This window comes from Mus caroli, unplaced genomic scaffold (assembly GCF_978045245.1).
Source record: "Mus caroli unplaced genomic scaffold, Mus_caroli_1 scaffold_8, whole genome shotgun sequence".
In the NCBI taxonomy this organism is placed as follows: domain Eukaryota; kingdom Metazoa; phylum Chordata; class Mammalia; order Rodentia; family Muridae; genus Mus; species Mus caroli.
The window spans coordinates 2,311,836-2,331,177 of NW_028227263.1; the positions used below are offsets into that span (position 1 = coordinate 2,311,836).

Here is a 19,342-nt window from a genome sequence, read left to right on the forward strand (position 1 = left end):
ACATGAAGAAAACAGGTACTGTGTCCTTCTATGCGACTACCTACCCACAGTTACCCTTTTTTAAAACAAAGAGATTAATTTTCTGGGTGTGGGGTGCACAGTTTTAATCCCAGAACTCAGGAGGCAGAAGCAGGTGGATCTTTGTGAATTCCAGGTCAGCTTGGGTCTACATAGAAAGTTCTGAGCCAGCCAGAACTACACAGTAAGAAACACTGAGAATTTTAAATTTTTTCATTTTTGTGTATGTGCGTTTTGCCTGCATATGTGTGTGTGTGCGCGCACGCACTACATGTGTGTAGTGCCCATGGAGGCCAGAACTAGAGTTATAGGCAACTGTGAGCTGGCATGCAGGTACTGTGAACCAAATCCAGGACCTCTGCATTTTAACTGCTGAGCCATGGTTCCAGACACATTCTTAAAAGAGGAAATGCTGTGGCCACCAGAATCTTTCTCTGGTCACATGATCTTAGCTAGCAGTCAGAAATCCCCCTTTCTACACTCCACCCCTATTCTGCAGCCCATTTGCCCTCAGCAACTCAGCTAGTCTTGGCTCTTATCTGACAGGTAACCTATACCTTCCCCTGGCCTGAGAGCCTTTATGGTAGCATTGACTTTAACCCCATGACCTGGTGACACTACAGACACATTAAGGGAGCCAAGAACTGCAGATCTCTCCTGGTAGTCAGCATCAGGCATTTCACCACCCCCTAATTCCTCCTCAGCCTCAGAAGCTCAGATTGGGGTGTAGATTTCTTTACATCCAATTCAATGTAGTGTTTGTTGTATCTCCTTGCAGAACTGTTCCTCATTCTGGAACCAGAATTTCTAGGCCAGCAGAACATAACACTGTGCAAAAAGGAAGTAGAAATTTTGCTTAGGGCTGGTGAGATGGCTCAGCAGGTAAGAGCACCCGACTGCTCTTCCAAAGGTCCTTAGTTCAAATCCCAGCAACCACATGGTGGCTCACAACCATCCTGAACAAGATCTGACTCCCTCATCTGGTGTGTCTGAAGACAGCTACAGTGTACTTACATGTAATAAATAAATAAATCTTTAAAAAAAATTTTTTTGCTTAATGGGTCCTGGGGGGTTGTGGGTAGTAGTTCTATTCCCAGGCCCACCCCTTGATTTCTGGATCCATGACTCATGACTATGGAAGAAACAGTGCTGGAACACTGAACACTGAGGCAGAGAACATTCAGCCTTCTGGAGAATTCTGCTTCAGCTCTTATTAGCCACTCAGTTGGTGCTGTACCTTATCTTCAAGTCAGCTGCTTCAAAGTGATGGAGACACAGATTTGTGAGTCACATGGATGTAGCCTTATGCCGTGCTTTAATTTGTTGGCAAGTGTATTCCTTTCTCAGAGACACAGCAGTATCACTGAGGTTGAAGTGTCTGAACACAAACACAGTGGTATAAAGATGGGCTTTGGGGAGGTGACTCATTTAGGAGGGCAGAGTCCTGACAAATGGGCTCCATTTTCTTATAGGAGTGAGGGATGGATCCACTCTTCCCTCCTTGCTAGGGTACAGGAGGGAGGTACCATCTAGGAGGAACAGGTCTTTCTCAGACACATTGATCTTCAACTTCTCATCTTTCAGAAACCCAAGAGACAAAGTTCTGTTGTTTTTGAGTAAGCAGTTTAGGGCTGGGGAGAAAGCCCAGTTGGTAGTATTTGCTTTTAAAGCATGAAGTCTTGAATTCAATCCCCATAACCCACATTAAAAAAAAAAGCATGGCATGCTGGTATCTGCTTATAACCCCAGTGCTGAAGAGGCAGAAATGGAGGTGGGGGTGTCCCTGGGGCTCACTGGCTAGCTGGATTAGCTGTAGTAGTTCGAATGAGAAATCTCCTTTATAGGCACTGGTATGTGAACACTTTGTCCCCAGTTGGTGGTGCTGAGTGGGGAGGTTCAGAAGGTGCAGCCTTGCTGGAGGGCGCAGAGAGGCTTTGAGGGTTTATAGCCTTGCTCTGCTTCCAACTTACTCTCTCTTCGCTGTGCTTACAGTCAAAGATCTGATCTGTCCGTGGTTAAAGATGTGAGCTTGCCATGTCTTCCACTTGTTGCTATGCCTTCCTGTGATGATGGACTCTCATCCCTCTGGAACCGTGAGCCAAAATAAACCCTCTCTCCCATAAGTTGCTTTTGGTCATGGTATTTATCACAGCAACAGAAAGTGCACTGCAACAGCTGCTGAGCTGCATCTCAGCTCCATGTTTGCATCTCTCTCCCACATTTCTTTGCCATTCATTTTCTTCTTTCTGTTTTTTTTTAATTAATTAATTAATTTTACACTCCATATTTTATTTCCCCCTCCACCCTCCTACTGATACACATCCCATACCTCCTCTCCACTTCCCTGTCTCCACGTGGATGTCCCCACCCCCTACCCCACCTGACCTCCAAACTCCCTGGGGCCTCCAGTCTCTTGAGGGTTAGATGCATCATCACTGAATGAACACAGACCTGGCAGTCCTCTACATGTACGTACATGTGTGTCAGTGGCTGGTGTATGCTGTCTGTTTGGTAGTCCAGTGTTTGAGAGATCTTGTGGATCCAGATTAATTGAGACTGCTGGTCTTCCTACAGGGTTGCCTTCCTCCTCAGCTTCTTCTAATTCAACAACAGGGGTCAGTTGCTTCTGTCCATTGGTTGGGTACAACTATCTGCCTCTGACTCTTTCAGCTGTTTGTTGGGTCTTCTGGAGTGTGGTCATGCTAGGTCCCTTTTTGTGAGGGCTCCATAGCCTCAGTAATAGTGTCAAGCCTTGGGACTTCCCCTTGAGCTGGATCCCTTTTTGGGCCTGTCACTGGACCTTCTTTTCCTCAGGCTCCTCTCCATTTCCATTCCTGTAATTCTTTCAGACAGGAACAAATATGGGTCAGAGTTGTGACTGTGGGATGCCCTCCTCCCTCATTTGATGCCCTGCCTTCCTGCTGGAGGTGGGCTCTATAAGTTCTCTCTCCCTACTGTCGGGTATTTCATCTAAGGTCCTTTGAGTCCTGAGAGTCTCTCACCTCCCAGGTTTCTGGTGCATTCTGGAGGGCCCCCCAATCTCCTACCTCCCGAGGTTGCCTGTTTCCATTCTTTCTGCTGGCCCTCAGGGCTTCAATCCTTTTCCCTCACCCAATACCAGATCAGGTTCCCCTTTCCCTCCCACTCCACCCCCCATCCACTTTTCCTCCTGGGTCCCTCCTTCCCTCCCACTTGTGATTGCTTTCTTCTCCTTCCCAAGTGGAACTGAGGCGTCCTCACTATGGCACTTCAGCTTGTTGACCTTTTTGAGTTCTGTGGACTATATTTTGGGTATTCTGTACTTTTTTGTTTTTTTTAGGCTAATATCCACTTATGATAGTATACATAAGCGACCTCAAAAATGCTACCAGAGAACTTCTCCAGCCGATAAACAACTTCAGCCAAGTGGCCGGATATAAAATTACTCAAATAAATCAGCAGCCTTCCTTTATACAAATGATGATAAACAGGCTGAGAAAGAAATTAGGGAAACAACTCCCTTCACAATAGCCACAAATAATATAAACTATCTTGGGGTAACTCTAACCAAACAAGTGAAAGACTTGTATGGCAATAACTTCAAGTCTCTCAAGAAAGAAAGCGAAGAAGATCTCAGAAAATGGAGAGATCTTCGATGCTCATGGATTGCCATTCATATTCTAATCAAGTACATTTTAAGTTCCTAACCATTCAGTGAAACCACTAGACATAATCCAGATCTGGCCGTTTCTCTTCCTAAGCCAATGGTATAGCCAAGTTCACTGGCCAAGGCTCTGCCCACTGAGAGAGTCCCCTCCCCAATGTCCTGGAGTGTTGTTCAATAGGGAGCAATAGTGCAGTTGTCATTACAGGGTGTGCCTGCACAACTCTGCTATCTTACTTAGGATTTCTACTGCAATAGAACACCAAGACCAAAACAACCTGGGGAGAAAGAGGTTTATTTCATCTTGCATCTATTTCCATGTCACAGCTCATCAGTGAGAGAAATCAGGGCAGGAACTCAAACAGAGCAGGAAGCTTGAGGCAGGAACGGAAGCAGAAGCCATGGAGGAGTGCTGCTCACTGGCTTGCTCATCCTTCTTTCTTATACCATCCAGGACCGTCCACCCAAGCGTGGCACTGCCACCGGTGGGATGAATCCACTTACATCAACCATCAGTCAAGAGAATGTACCACACAGGCTTTTTCATGAGCCAGACTGTTGAGGATATTTTCTTAATTGATGTTCCCTCTTCCAAAATGACTCTAGCCCGTGTCAAGTTGACATAAAACTAGTTCATGATGGACAGCTCAGGATGCACAGTAACGTGTAAGACATGTTCCTATGAATACCCAGTAGCAATCAAGATCAAACTCTCATAAGGGCAGGGCCTCACTTACAATCAAACTCTCACAATCTGGCAGGACAGTCTGTAGCTATTTCCTTGTGGAATCAAGCCAAAGCCTCCTCCACTGCAATCCCAGCATAAAACCCCCATGGGAGAACATCTAAACCTTTTGGGAATCCTTCCCTGTTTTGTGCCCCACACAAATCTAGAGGCCATTAGCATAGCTTAGTAAATGCTTAAGCAACACACCCAAGTAAGGAATATGAATAGAGGCTGTGCTTTATTTATTTATTTATTTATTTTTTGGCTTGAGAAGCATGGGCCGTGTGCAATGACTTATCTTTCCTTGTAAGAGATGTGCTGACGTGCCTAGATATCTTATGTTAAAATTCATTTGAATTGACTTCCTGTCCTGACACATCAGCGTCTTACCAAGAAGTCAGTAGTTGCTACTTATTTCTCTTAACTATCGATTCTTTGTGAATTTCGCATCATTCACCGCAGTCCCACTCATCTCCTTGTTCCTTCATATCCACTCTCTGCCCTTGCAACCTCCCTGCAAAAAGAAAAGAAAAGATAGAATTAAAAAAAAATCTTGTTGCAGAAGCTGTAGTATGTCACAGTGTGTCCCACAACATACCCTTTTGTCTACACATCTTTACTTCCAAATATTCACTGCAATGAGTCAAGTTCTAGTTCAAGGTTTCTGGCTTCTGCTACACCAATCAATACTGTATCCTCATGGGAACTCCTCTTGGCTATCCTGTTGTTGCCCTGTGTCATGGAGATCCCACAGCTTAGGATCTGCAGGATTGACCTTTTCACACACTCTAGCAGATCAAAACCTTCCATGGGCTCATTTTATGTCTTACATTCTGTTTATTTTAATGCTCATCAGATGAAGCATCCTGCAGGGAAACTTGGTGGTTAGTAGTTGTCTACTCTAAATGCTTAGATTGTGTATATGGGTTAGCTTAGGAGGGTTTGGATATATTGGGTCCTGAGGAGAGACTAGCTTGACTAGCAAGTGTTAGCAATGGACTGGTGTTTTCTGTTCATTAGTAACTAGACTTAAGCTTGCTCGGGGCTCATTTGGAAATGAACTATCAGATTTTATTTTTAACAGATGTTTCCAGAGCGGTCTAACCTGGGCAGGAGTGAGCACTTTCCAGCAAGTGGCCGAGTACTAAAAGATGGCCCAGTCTAAAGAAAAAGCAATGTTGGCTGCCTGCCTGCCTTCCCTGGGTCTGGAGCCAGTGTGTCCATCTGCTGCCGCTGTCTTCTTTTGACGTCAGACTGAAGTTTCTTCAGCCTTCTCTAACAAGAACGAAACACCAGTGACTCTTGAGGAATTTTCCAGGCCTTCAGCACCAGACCGAGACTGCTGAAGCGATCAGCTTTTTGGACTAAACAGCCTGTTTAGTGTTGTGTAAGTCAATCTAATAAGTCCTCCTTTATAACACACACTTCCTCTATTAGTTCTGTCTCCAAAGAACCCTATTTCATCCACATTGAGGTACCAGTAGCAGGTTCTAGAGAGGCAGAACTCTAAGGATGGATTTCTCTAGTGGGCTTGATGGTGTTTGACCTGGCTCTCCAATTCCTCTACACCTGGAATTGCTAAAGACTCTACACTTCTCTGGTAGTGTAGAGAGAGCATGACCAATCCATCTTATGCGTTCAAGAACTGTACAGTGAGTTCACACATACACACGCATACATGTGCACACATGTGTAAATAAACAAACAAATTAAATAAATAAATGTAACTTAAAAATTAAAATAAAAGGAAAGAGAATGGCCCTTCCTTCCAAGAATGGATGTGGGCTGAGAGGTGGCAAAGGCTTGAATCTCTGATGGCGCTGAGCCAGAACAGTCATGAGCCTCTGTGGGTCACATAGTACTCACATAGTACCCACTTAGTACCCACATAGTACCCGCATGCTCCATATTTGGAGCATAAAGGGCAGGAGCTTTCCTCAGGGGTGCTCTGCCCCTGGTATGTGTCCTTTGTTATATGTTTCCAGCCTTCTGTTACCATTGGTCTCTTCTATATGCTAATCTTCATCCTCCTTTCCCCCAACATGCTATGCTAATGGACAGCAGAGACCAAAAAGTGTCCATAACTGATCCAACTTGGGTATCTCAGTGGTGTGTGTCCCTAAAAGTGCAATAGATGGGGGTTGGGGGAGGAGCTTACTAAACACTACTCCATCTGTGTAAACAAATTCCAGAGCAAATGAAACATTTACCTTGAAAGACGGAGAGGCAGCTCAGTGTTTAAGAGCACTGGCTACTCTTCCAGAGGGCCTGGGGTTCAATTCCCCCCACCCATATGGCAGTTTACAACAGTTTGTAATGGCTGTAGTCCTATGGGCTCCAATGTCCTCTTTTGACTTCTGCAAGCACCAGGCATGCAAGTGGTACACAGATATGCATGCAGGCATACCACGCATACACATAAAATAAATAAAGATTTTAAAAGTTTACTTTGAATTGTAGCAACAGAGAATCTCAGCTCCTCAACCAGTTCCCACCCAATTCAGCTTATAGACAGAACCCCCTGACAACTGTGCCACACTTCCAAAAAGTTTTATGCCAGGTGGTTGTAGTGCATACCTTTAATCCCAGCACTCAGAAGCAGAGGCAGGTGGATCTCTATGAGTTCAAAGCCAGCCTGATCTACAGAGTGAGTTTCAGGACAGCCAGGGCTACACAAGAAAACCTTTTCTCAAAAACCAAACAAACAAAGTTTTATAGTCAATCAAGCCAATCGATCTTTCTCCAAAAGAACTCATGAGGGTTGATTAGGGTAACTGTACATCCAGGAAAAGGAAAAACAAAACAAAACAACAAACCAGAACTTTTATGGCCTACTAGATACTGGCTCTGAATTGACACTGATTCTGGGAGACCCCCTCCAGAGCATTGTGGCCCTCCAGTTAAGTGGGTGTGTAGAGATGTGATTAATGGAGTTTCAGCTGATGTCTGACTCATAGTGGATCCATTGGGCCCAGGAACTCATCCCAGTCCCAGAGTGTATCATTGGGACAGATATATTTAGAGCTTGGCAAAATCCCAACATCGGTTGTCAGATGTGTGGAATGAGAGCTATTATGGTCTAAAAGGCCAAATGGAAGCCATTAGTTGCCTCTACCAAAGAAAATAGTGAATGAAAGAAGAAAATTCCCTGGAGGGATTATAGAAATTAGTGCCGCCACTAAGGCCTTGCAAGATGCTGGGGATGGAGTGGGGTGGGAAAATGACTCAAGGGTTAATGGCACTTAGCTGCTCTGGCATAGGACTCAGGTTTGAGTCACATCACCCACTTGGTGGCTTACAGGTATCTGTAATTCCAGTTCCAAGAGGCCCCTTCTGGCCTCCAAGGGCACTACACACATGTGGTTCATAGACACACTTTTAGGTAAAACACCATACACTTTTTTTTTTTTAAATGAGAGATACTGGAGAGGTGAGTTAGAGGTTAAGAGCATTGGCTGCTCTTCCAGAGGACCCTAGTTCAATTCTCAGCATACCATAGGGCTGCTCACAACTGTCTGTAGTTCCAATTCCAGGAGATCTAATCCCCTCTCCATGTGGGTACCAGGCACACATGTGGTGCAGTCATATGTGCAGGCAAAACACGCATAAGCAAAGAGGTATAATACATAAACAAATCTGAAAAAATTAGAAAGAGGCAGGGGTGTTGTTTACACCTACATATCCCTTTAATTTATTCTGTGCAGAAGACAGATGGATCATGGAGAATGACAGTTGACTATGGCAAACTTAATCAAGTAGTGACTCCAATCACAGATGCCAACTTCCTTATTTGAGCACATTCACATATCTCCTGGCATCTGGTATGCAGCTATTGGTCTGGCAAGTTCTTTTTTCTTGAAACCTGTCCACAAGGGTGACCCAGAAACAATCCGCTTTCAGCTGGCAAGGCTAGAAGTATACCTTTACCTCAAGGGTATATTAACTTTCTAGCCCTGTGTCATAGTTTAGTTTGCAGGGATCCTGAAACACAAGGTATTCACGTTGGCCCATTACATCGATGGCATTTCATTGATTCAGGACTAAGTGACAGGGAAATGACAGGCACTTTGGACTTGTTAGTAAATCACTTTGGATTTTGGTGGCAGAAAGCTCCATACTTGGGTGTGTTACTCCAGCCCATTTACCAAATAAACTCAGAAAGCTGCTAGTTTTGAGTGGGACCCAGCTGCTGTGCCAGTTGCTCTGTCACTTGGATCATATGATGCAGACCACTTGATGGTTACTTCAGGTGGCAATGGCAGATAGGGATGCTGTTTGGAATCTTTGGCAGGCCCTTATAGGTGAATCACAGTGGAAACCCTTGGGATTTTGGAGCGGGCCCTACGACCATCTGTAGACAACCATCCTCCCTTTGTGGGATAACTCTTGGCTTGCTTTTGGGCCTTAGTGGAAACTTGACATTTAACAATGGAATGTCAAGATCTGTATTTATGTCATAGTTTCTCAGCCCTAAATGGGATATCCTTAATCCCCATCACCCAGGGCTAGAGATATATGCAGAAGAGGTGACTGAAAGATTTTAAGATCCAGAGGTAGTAGAAACAGGGTTTTCCAGACAGAAGATGGAGTCACATATGTCACAGATACTGTGTGACAGCACTCACAAGATCTACACAGGTTCGAATTAGACATTATCCCAGCACTGAGAAGGGAAAGTGGACCAAAGCTAACCAAGGAGCTATTAACAACTGATAGGGCTGAGAAAGGGATAACTAGTTTTCTCCAATGGAGTGTCACTAGGTATATCAGCCACATTCCAGGGGAGGCCCAGGAGTGGTTGGCCAACACAAATCAGTCTCTAGTTGTTTTTGTTGTGGTGGGTTTTGTTGCTGTTTATTTGGTTGGTTGGTTGTTGTTGTATCATTGGAGAGCAGACTTTATTGAGCTGAGCATTGCCCTGAAGAAGCAGCTGTAGTACTGAAAACCAAGAAACAGTGTTGAAGGCAGGGAGCAAGAGGTCTGAGCAGAGATTGAATGGACAGTGGGAGCTGTGAGAGAGGCCCAGCCAAGGACTTCTTGGAAAAGATGAAAAGTCTAGCAAAGCAAATCACAAAACCCCCAAACAACACTGGGAAAGGACAAGGGGACAGAGAGATATCAGGTTGAATAGAGCTAGCGGTTTCTTAGGAATGACTTTAAATATGTAGCTGCCCACATCCAGCAAATGCAGTCTCTGTATCCACTAAGATGCACATTCATGCCCGGGGAGTCAGGCTCTCCTCTCACATCCTCTCTGCCAGCCAGAGGCTTACCCTAAATCCCAGATTTCCCTTGCACCTAGTATGTAGTCATGTTGGTCTTCAATGCATAGGAACTCTTCTGCCTCAGCCTCACGGATGCTAGGATCCTAAGTGTGAGTCCATAACATCTATGTTTTGTTGACAATGCCATACATGGCTACTGTATCTATATCATTTTTACTTTTCCAGCTCCAGCTCCTCCTGCACCCTATCCTGCTCCCCCTCAAATTCGTGACCTCTTCTTTAAGGACTATTGTTTTATATGTATGTACATAAGTATACATGTATTTTGTTTTGTTTTTGGTTTTTCGAGACTGGGTTTCTCTGTATAGCCCTGGCTGTCCTGGAACTCACTTTATAGACCAGGCTGGCTTCGAACTCAGAAATCTGCCTGCCTCTGCCTCCCAAGTGCTGGGTTTAAAGGCATGCGCCACCACGCCTGGCTTTCAAAATAATATGTTTCTTTATTACCTGTAAAAAATTCTCCTTTTTTCATAATTACCCCATGTGTAATAGATGAAAATGTGCCTTAAAAGATTAATGGTTGGCTAAGTATATTGAGTACAGCTGCTATCCCAGAACTTTGTGGGTAGAGGCAGGAGGATCAGTTCAAAGCCATCCTCAGCTACAGAGGGAGTTCAAGGCCAGCCTGGCCTATAGGAGACCCTGTGCTAGTCCTTCCCAAAGGAAGATGGAGAATGTAGAGATGAGGAGCAGATTAGTGGTTGGGTAAGGGAAGTGGGAACTGTGGCTTTATTTGGGAAGCATCAGGGATAAACACACATGTGTGCACACACACACACATACACATACATGCACACATACACATATACATGCACACACATACATGCATACACACATAGCACACACATACATGCATACACACAACACACACATATATACATATATGCACACACAGCATACTCATATACACATCCATGTATACACACAGCACACACATAATACACATATACATACATATATACATACACACACAGCACACACACATACACACATATACATGTTCGCACACATAAATACCCATGAATGCAGGTGAATCTGCTGAAGTCTGAGTCATCTGTATGCATTGAAAAAAATGTCGATTCTGCTTGTTATCATGGTATGTATGCAAGATGCCTGCCTTGGAGGAGGCCTGAGGAATAATGAACTAAGACTTCCTGTGTACTTCTTGGGAATCTATAATTGTCTCAAAATATAGTGTTCAAGCTAGACTTCAGGCCATGAAAGTTGAAAATGTCAACCAAATCAAAATATAGCTGGGAAAAAATGTAAATGGACAAAGTTAACTCAAAATAGATAAAATGGGGCTGGAGAGATGCTTCAGTGGTTAAGAGCACTTGCAGCTTTACAGAATACCTGGGTTCGGTTCCCAGCACCCAGGTGGGGCATCTCACCACTCATAACTCCAGCTCTGCGGAATCTAATGCCTAATGGCCACCTTTGGAGGGGGGAAGGCTGTGAGGTTTATAGGCTGCTGCTTCCTGTGTTGTCCCTGCATCCTGGTCCATGAAAATAGAGCGAGTAGCTGCTACTTGTCCACTGCAGTGGAGCCAGTGTGACACCTTCCCTGACACATGCTCCATCTTGACAGACTCTGCCATCTTAATCCATGAGCCAGAACAAACCCTTCTTTTCTTCTTGCTTTTTCTCAAGCACGTAGTCATGGCACTAAAAGAAATATCTAACAGAGGGGGAAATGATAAACATTCACACAGAAGAGGGAAATGTGCAGCTGACCCCTGGTGACTTCAGCAGATACTTGGTACCTGGGCGTGAGCTGTGAGGAGCATGGAGCCTCATCAGGGGAACCCACACTCTCACCCTGTGACAAGGAAGCAGAAAGAAGGGAGTACTGCGGAGAGGGCCCAGGCCCCAGCTGCTGAGCCAGCCTCCTGCAGCAGGGCCGTGTTGAGGGGACAGGATTTGAGGGTGGGTGAGAGAGGAAACTGGAATAGATGTTAGACAGAGGCGGCATGCTCACGGTGCAGCTTGGTTGGGTCTGAGCTTGAGGAAATCAGCAGCAAGAGCCATCTGGGGCCATGGGAAAACTGAATTTGGGTTATGTTTTCAATGTGACTAGAGAGTTATTGTGAACATAGCAGATGTGACAGTGATGGATTGCAGTTCTCTGGGAGTACACCCTCCATATTTGGAGGTGACTGCTGGGTTTGCTAGACGAACATATGTGTGTTTACAATTTACTTGAATCCTAAATGCTTAGTTGCTATTACATTTAGGAACACAGACATACACAGAGAGAAAGCGAGACAGAGACAGAGAGAGACAGAAAGACGACAGACACAGGCAGAGAGACACAGACAAACACAGACACACACATGCATTTACATGCATACACACATACCCACACACAGAGAAACACACACATGCTTTCTTGAAGGGCTTGGCACCTATCACAGTGAGCTGGCAAATATACCTCTGCATATTAGGCCATCAGACTGGAAACTCAAGTACGGATTTTTTATGGCTCAGTCTGCCACCAAATTGCTTATCTGGGAAATGAAAATGTCTGCTCCTCAGGCTTCCACACACTGAACAAGACTCTCTGGGGATCACCTGATGTCCCAGGTTGATTTCTACTGGTGTGACAAATACTATAACCAAAACCACTATAACCTAGGGAACAAAAGATTTATTTCACCTTACAGCTTCTAAGTCCATTACTGAGGGAAGCCGGGCAAGAAACTCAAGGCAGGAACTGAAGAAGAGGCCATAGAGGAACAATGTGTATTGGCTTGCTCCTCATGGCTTGGACAGCCTGCTTTATTATACAACCCAGGACCACCTGTCCATGAATGGTGCCACTCACAGTGGCCTGGCCCCTCTTCAATCATTAATCAAGAAAATGCCCCACAGAAATTGCCTACAGGCCCATTGGATGGCAGGTCCTTCTTTCCATGTGACTCTAGTTTGTGTTGATGAAATCTAACCAGCACTCTTGCCTAGTTATTCCTCACTTGGATAAAACATGCTCACAGCAGCAGGGTTTTGAATCCACATCTGGGCAGCATGTCCTGGGCCAATAGTTACTTTTCTCTGTGTGTTGTGGCCAATAACTGACAAACATCAACTTAAAGGAAGAAGGATTTGTTGTGGCCCACAGTTTAGAGAATGTAGCATGTACCTTGACAGAGAGCTTCTTGGTTTATGGTGCTGGCTAGACAGCAGAGAGATGGGAACCCCCAACTCAGTTGGCTTTCTCCCTTTTACTTTTTATTTAGTTTGGAAGCCTGGCCTATGGGATGGTGTGACCACATTCTCTTGTTAGTAACACCAGAAACACCAAAGGTACTTCATTAATGCCCCCAAGTGCTTTATTTTTAGTTTGTATTTATTTGTGTGTGTATGCCATGAAGAGAGTGGAAGGAGCCACCCATGATGGCACACAGCTTTAATCCCAGCAATTGGGAGGTAGAGGTAAAGGGACCTCTGTGAGTTCCAGGATGTTTATGAGCAGCACTGTGATCTCTATGGAGATACACTAGCATCCCCATGAACCAGCAAGACAAGATGCATTATCCCAGCCATCAGTTGACAGGAAGCACAGCAGGTGGCTTGTGAAATAGAAACAGACATGGCCAAGACTTGTGCAAACTTAGTTAACTAGCAGAGAAATAGGAAATCAAACCCAGAAAGCAATAGCAATTTACACCAATCACTGACATACACAAGTTCTAAATGTGTAAGTAAGAGCACATATCGACCAGGGCACCCGCATGTGGCTGGTGCGCTTTCAATCTGTAACCAACACTTGGGAAACAAATTGGCAGCTTCCTTTGGGGTGCAAGCTGACACCTGCCAGTGACTTAGTCTCCTGTTGTCCACCACCCTGAAGGAGGTTGCTTCCTTAGATTTGTGAGATGTTCTGGAAGACTTTCCAGTTGTCTTAATGTAAAGCCACCGGCTCCCTTTTATCTGTGTTGACATTCTTAGCAAATGATTTTTGCCCTGTGCCCTATATGCCTTTATTTCTTGCTTTTCTCTGGCCAAGCTACTTTTTTCCAAATCATTGTATCTTTGGATCCTTTGCTCCTGAGCCTGTTAATCTGAGAGAAAGCACTCATTGAAACTGTTCTTGACTCATTTCTGCTGCAGTGACTAATGCCTTGACAAGCAAAACCACTTAGGGAAGAGAAAGGTTTATTTGGCTAGAAATTTCAGGTCACCGCCTATCATTTCAGGGAAGCCAATGTAGGAATGTAAGTAGGTAGTAACATCCGTCAAGAGAACAAGGAAATCAATGCACGCAGGCCTCCTTGGTTGATAGCCTTCAAATAGCTTTCTCTCTCTTCTTATTGTTCAGGATCACCTGCCTAGGGAATGGTGCCGCCTGCAGTGGTCTGGGTCTTCCCACACCAATAGACAACCAAGACAACTCCTCACAGACATGTCTACTGGCCTACCTGAGCTAGATAATTCCTCATTAAAACCCTTCCCAAAATGCTTCAAGTTGACAATTCAAAGTAACCAGCATAGGATTGCAAAGATGGCTCAGTAGCTAGGAGCACATCCTGCTCTTTGAGAGAACCAGAGTTTGATTCCTAGCACCTACATTATGTGGCTTACACCCACCTACAACTCCACTTTCAGAAGATCTAACTCCCTTTACTGGGCCCTGTGGGGTCCCACATATATACGACATATACACATGCACACACACACACACACACACACACACACACACGGGTGTTCAAATAAGAAGAGAGAGAGTTCCGGAGTCTATGGGATATATCTCTTATCGAAACCACCAAACCAACCAGTTCAAACACCTATGCCACATCTTGAATGCTGTACCATGTTGAGATTCTTCCAGTAAACAAACACGTTCTTTACTCTTACTTCACTCTCCATAGAACCTCAGCTCATAGACAAGAGCCATCCAAGTTCTTTGCTGCAAGTTAAAGATGCTGGTCTCAGTTTCAAGTGCAATCCTCATTTCTAACAGAGATCTCATTAGACTGGCCTTAATTGACAAAGTTTCTTCTGCCTGCATCCTAATTACAACCATGTAGGCAGTCCTTAACATGTCCTTGCTCTTCCCTGATCTTCTGTCTTCTGTGCCTTTACCAGAATTATCTACATTGCCCCACTCAAAACAGTTTAGTCTCTTTTCCTTAAAAAAAGAATTCTAATTGTGTGTATATGTGGGTGTCAGTGTATGCATGTAAGACCAGAGAGGGAGTTGAATTTCCTAGAGCTGAAGAAAGGTATGAACCACTACCACCCAGCCTGAAAATAGATTCTCCCCTCAGGTAATATGTTATGATTGGTTTCCTTTCATTCCTCCCAGTTCCTCTTCCCCAACCCCTATCTAGAACTGCCCACTTTCTGTCTCTCTTTAGAAAACAAACAGGCTCCTAGGGGATAATAGTAAAAATATAACAAAGTACAATATAATGAGATAAAACAAAAATTGTGTCATTGGGGTTGGACAAGACAAACTAACAAAAGGAAAAGAGCCCAAGAGAGGCACAAGAGTCAGAGACCCACTCATTTGCTCACTCAGGAATCCCACAAAGCTCTGTGCCACCATTGCCCTAGCATATCTTGCAGCCAGGACACCATTGCAGATCAAAGGGTTTGTAGCTGGGTCGGTATTGATGTTTCTCTTTTGGTAGCATGCAGAGTACCTCCTGTACTAAAGATGCTAGGATGTGGGGATGAAGGCTTTTATAGACACTAGCTTGACTTGTCTATGTTCAATGAGTTCTGTAGGTGTTGTCCTCAGCAATGGGGCTTTGCTGTCCCAAGTTTGTGGGGGAGTAACTTACTGTCTTGACAACAGCCTGGGTTGTTTGGGGTTTCCCATGGGACCCCTTTGGCCAACAACTTAATTAGATGTAACCCAATCCTGTTATTGGAAGCTTCATTTGGTATCAAGAGATGGCCAAATGAGACTCTGTCTCCCCTATTATTTGATATTTCACTTAGATTGCTTTCATATTTTCTCCCTCATCCCCTTCTCTCCACCCCCTCCCCACTTGATCCTCTTGTTTCAGCTCCTCCCCATCCATTCATAACTATCTTTTCTGTTTCCCTTTTTAAATGAGAACTTCTTGTTAGTACCAGTTTTCTCTATCAGTTGGCATTACATCACGATGATGAAATACCTATGCTTTTGAGGAAATTTATTTTGTTCATGATTTTGAAAGGGCAAGGTTAAGGGGCTTTCCTCTGGTGATGGCCTCCTTGCTTCAGAGTCCTGGGGCACCAAAGGGCATTCCCACAACAAGAAACAGGATGAGTGTAAATCAGTCAGGAAACTTAAGGGGCCTTACCCTTCAGACCCTATTATCACATCATCTTCACCTGTGGGCATGACTGTTAGGGGTTTATGTGGAAAGACCTGGCCCACTGTGGGCAATACCATTCCCTAGGCAGGTGGTCCAGAACAGTAACGGGAAGGACAAGGTGATCTGAGAGCAACCAAGCAAATAGACCTGCATACATTTATTTCTCTCTGTTCCCAGAGGCCCTGTTTCTGAATACCACAGTCAGATTAAGTTTGTATCCTTTTAATCCTCACAACGAAGATCAAACTTGGACACAACATTAAACTTCAATTCAACTACATCCAAACCATATAATTACTGAAGACTAACCTTAAAGCCAAAGGCAGAAGAGCACGGGGAGGCTGCCCTGGGATTCACTGAAGTTGCCACTCATACAGCTAATTGCCAGGGGCACTCTGTGGAATGTGACTTCTTAGGAATCATTTAAGATCGCATTGGGAGATTGCATTGCAAAATTACATGGCGTCCTGTGGCATATAATATGTGTAGCCAATGTGTGGTGATGCTTTCCCCGCAAACCAGAATCCCCCAGCTGGAAGTCTCAGGAGTAGCTGTGGGGGCACCACTTCTTTCAATAAGAGCTAATGAACCATTCTAGGAGTTATGTATGCTTCACACCTTCAAAGACATTTCCCTGTGTTGGAACTCCTAGTAGCCAACAAAGGAAGATCCTGGTCAGAGAACAGAATGTGCAGCAGAGCTGGACACCCGGTGGCACCTGGCTGCTTTGGGATCCTCCATGCTGGGTTAAGAGACCCACAAGAGTGCTGGCTGAGTAGTGCTAAAATGAAGAACTAAGGGTGCTGATGCTCATTCTAGGCAGGTTCAGGTAGGTTCAGGTTCAGGTAGGTTCAGGTTCAGGTTCAGGCTCTGTTGGCCCTCCACAGCAGTAACAAAAGAAATAGCAACAAGAGTCAAGAAGAGATTCTCCCAGGAATGAAAAACTGGAAAACAAGACAAACCATGAATGGTTAAAGCCATGCAGACTGTGACTTGGTAATGAGCTGCAAGGATGTGCATTCTCTCACAGCATACAGTGGGTGTTTTTTTGTTTTGTTTTGTTTGTGCTGTATTGTGTATATTTTACAATCTCTATCTCACTTTTCTTCTTTTTTCTCTTCTGTCCCACCACCATTGTGTATGGTATCCTATATTCCTTTCTCCTTCCCTCCTTTGCAATCCCTTTCTGTGGTTTTGTTTTGTTGTTGTTGTTTCTTTGTTCATTCATTTGTTTTTGAAGTGGAGTCTTTCTGTTTAGTCCAGGCTGGCCTCAAAATCACGATCCTCTGGCCTCTGCCTCTTTGAGTTTGAATTGCACGCGCACACACACACACACACACACACACACACACACACACACACACACACACCACCTTGTTCTGAGTGTTAATTTTTGTCAACTTTACACAAACCTAGACATATCTGGGAAGAGGGAATTTCAGCCAAGGAGTTGCTTGCATCAGATTGTGCTGTAGACAAGTCTGTGAGGGCATTTTCTTGTTAGTGATGACTCGGGGAAGGCTCAGCCTCCTGTGGGTGGAGCTCCCTCTGGGTTGTATAAGGAAGCAGGCTGAGCAAACCACAAGGTACCAACTAGTCAGCAGTGCGCCTATGTGGTTTCTGTTTGAGTCTCTGCCTCCAGGTTCCTGTTCCACTTGAATTCCTGCACTGGCTTTCATTGATGATGTATTGTTACCTGGAAGTATAAGCCAAATAAATCCTATCCTCCCTGAATTGGTTTCAGTGTCTAATCACCAGACTAGGGCACTCTGCATATTTGTGCTTCCTTTCATGTAGATTTCATAGTACAGTGAGATTATAGAAGTACTAGAACCAAAGAAGCACTTGCCAGCAGAGACCCTGGGCTTCTATCTGGGGAACCAAATACATGTGACACTGGAGAATCTCCCTAGGGAGAAACCCTGTGTGTTTGCAGATGTGGAGTGCCTTATTCAAAGAGAGAGTCCTCTTATTTGGGGAAGTGAATGTGTGGGGAGGAGGAGGCGTGAGCATCAGAAACACAAAGAAGGTTTAACAGGCCTTTCCCATGTGTTGGAAACACATTGCAGGATGGCCCTGATTTGGGGGACCTTCTCTTGCTGGGTCTGGGTATGAGATGAGATAGGTTCCTTCCTCAGGGGAAGTTCTCTTACGGGCTGCATTTGGGGCCTCAGTCTTCATTAGGTCAATGTGTCTCCTTGGGACTTAGCAGCTTGCACAAATTATGTGAATATTTGAGAGTATTCAAGTACAGGTGACAGTCTTCATAGGGGTGGCTGAACCATTAGTGACAGTAACTACAGGAGGCAGGAGTTTTAGATTTTTACCCCTACCATGCTCTGTGACAATCCCTCAGTATGTGGTCATGAGGCTACTGTAAACATGCTAAGAGTTCTCTTACCATGCAAAATGGATAAACTATGTGGATCCTATGCTGAGATAGCCACTCCCAGGAGATCCTTGAACTCACAAATCTACAGAAAGCAAGGCGGGGAGCCAGGAGCTGTGGAGGGAGCAGGGAGTCAGTGCTGAAAGAGGACCGAGTTTCAGAATGAGAAGATGGAAAGTTCTGGAGGCAGATGGTGGGGGCGGATGTTAATTCTGCTGAGCTGTGCACTTGAATGTGGTCAAATGGTCAGTGTCAGGCACAGTGCATTTTACCAGTATTAGAAGAAAGAATTCTTGTTCAGACAAGGAGCTCATCATGTGGCCCTTTAAGAGCTTCACCAGATGGTGGAAGCCAGAGAATGAGCAGCATACAGGAAGGCTCAGCCAGCCCTATGGGGATGGAGCAGAGTGAACCAGAGTCACAGAGCAGAAAGCAGCCACCAAGGAGAGAAGGGCCACAAGCCCACAACTGCAATAAATTAGTTTCTTCCAGCAGCCAGAGTGAGCCCAGATGGGGGAATCTTCTAGAAGCCTCTAAGTAAGGCCCAGCTAACATGTCCTCTTGCCTCGTGGCCTCTTGGCCTCATGAGAGGTTGAGTGGAGAACCTGCCCTCCATCTGGGCTCTGACCCACAATCAAACCTAGTGAATGGTTGCTACTTTGTTACTGTATGAGGACACACATACACACAGCATATGTATATCACACACACACACATACATACACACTACACACACACACACACACACACACACACACACATATATATATATATATATATATATATATATACTACACATACATACCACATACACACCCACACATACATACACAATATACCACATATAGCACACACCTACTTACACACTGTGCATATACACACCACATACACACTACACACATACAGACATCATACACATACCACACCACCACACATGCACCCAGACACACCACACACACATACACACACTAC

At 44.7% G+C, this 19,342-nt stretch overlaps 1 long non-coding RNA gene across 2 annotated transcripts in view; it reads left to right on the top strand.

Moving 5' to 3' along the window:
- Positions 1–11,505, top strand: part of LOC147002814 (uncharacterized) — a 29,253-nt gene extending 17,748 nt beyond the window's left edge. The window contains exons 3-4 of one of the 2 annotated variants that reach the window (XR_015047785.1): positions 2,011–2,111; positions 5,473–11,505. This is a non-coding gene — a long non-coding RNA (uncharacterized LOC147002814). The remainder of the gene's footprint in view (positions 1–2,010; positions 2,112–5,472) is intronic. The other variant, XR_015047784.1, reaches the window with a different exon arrangement.
- Positions 11,506–19,342: the final 7,837 nt, after the last annotated feature.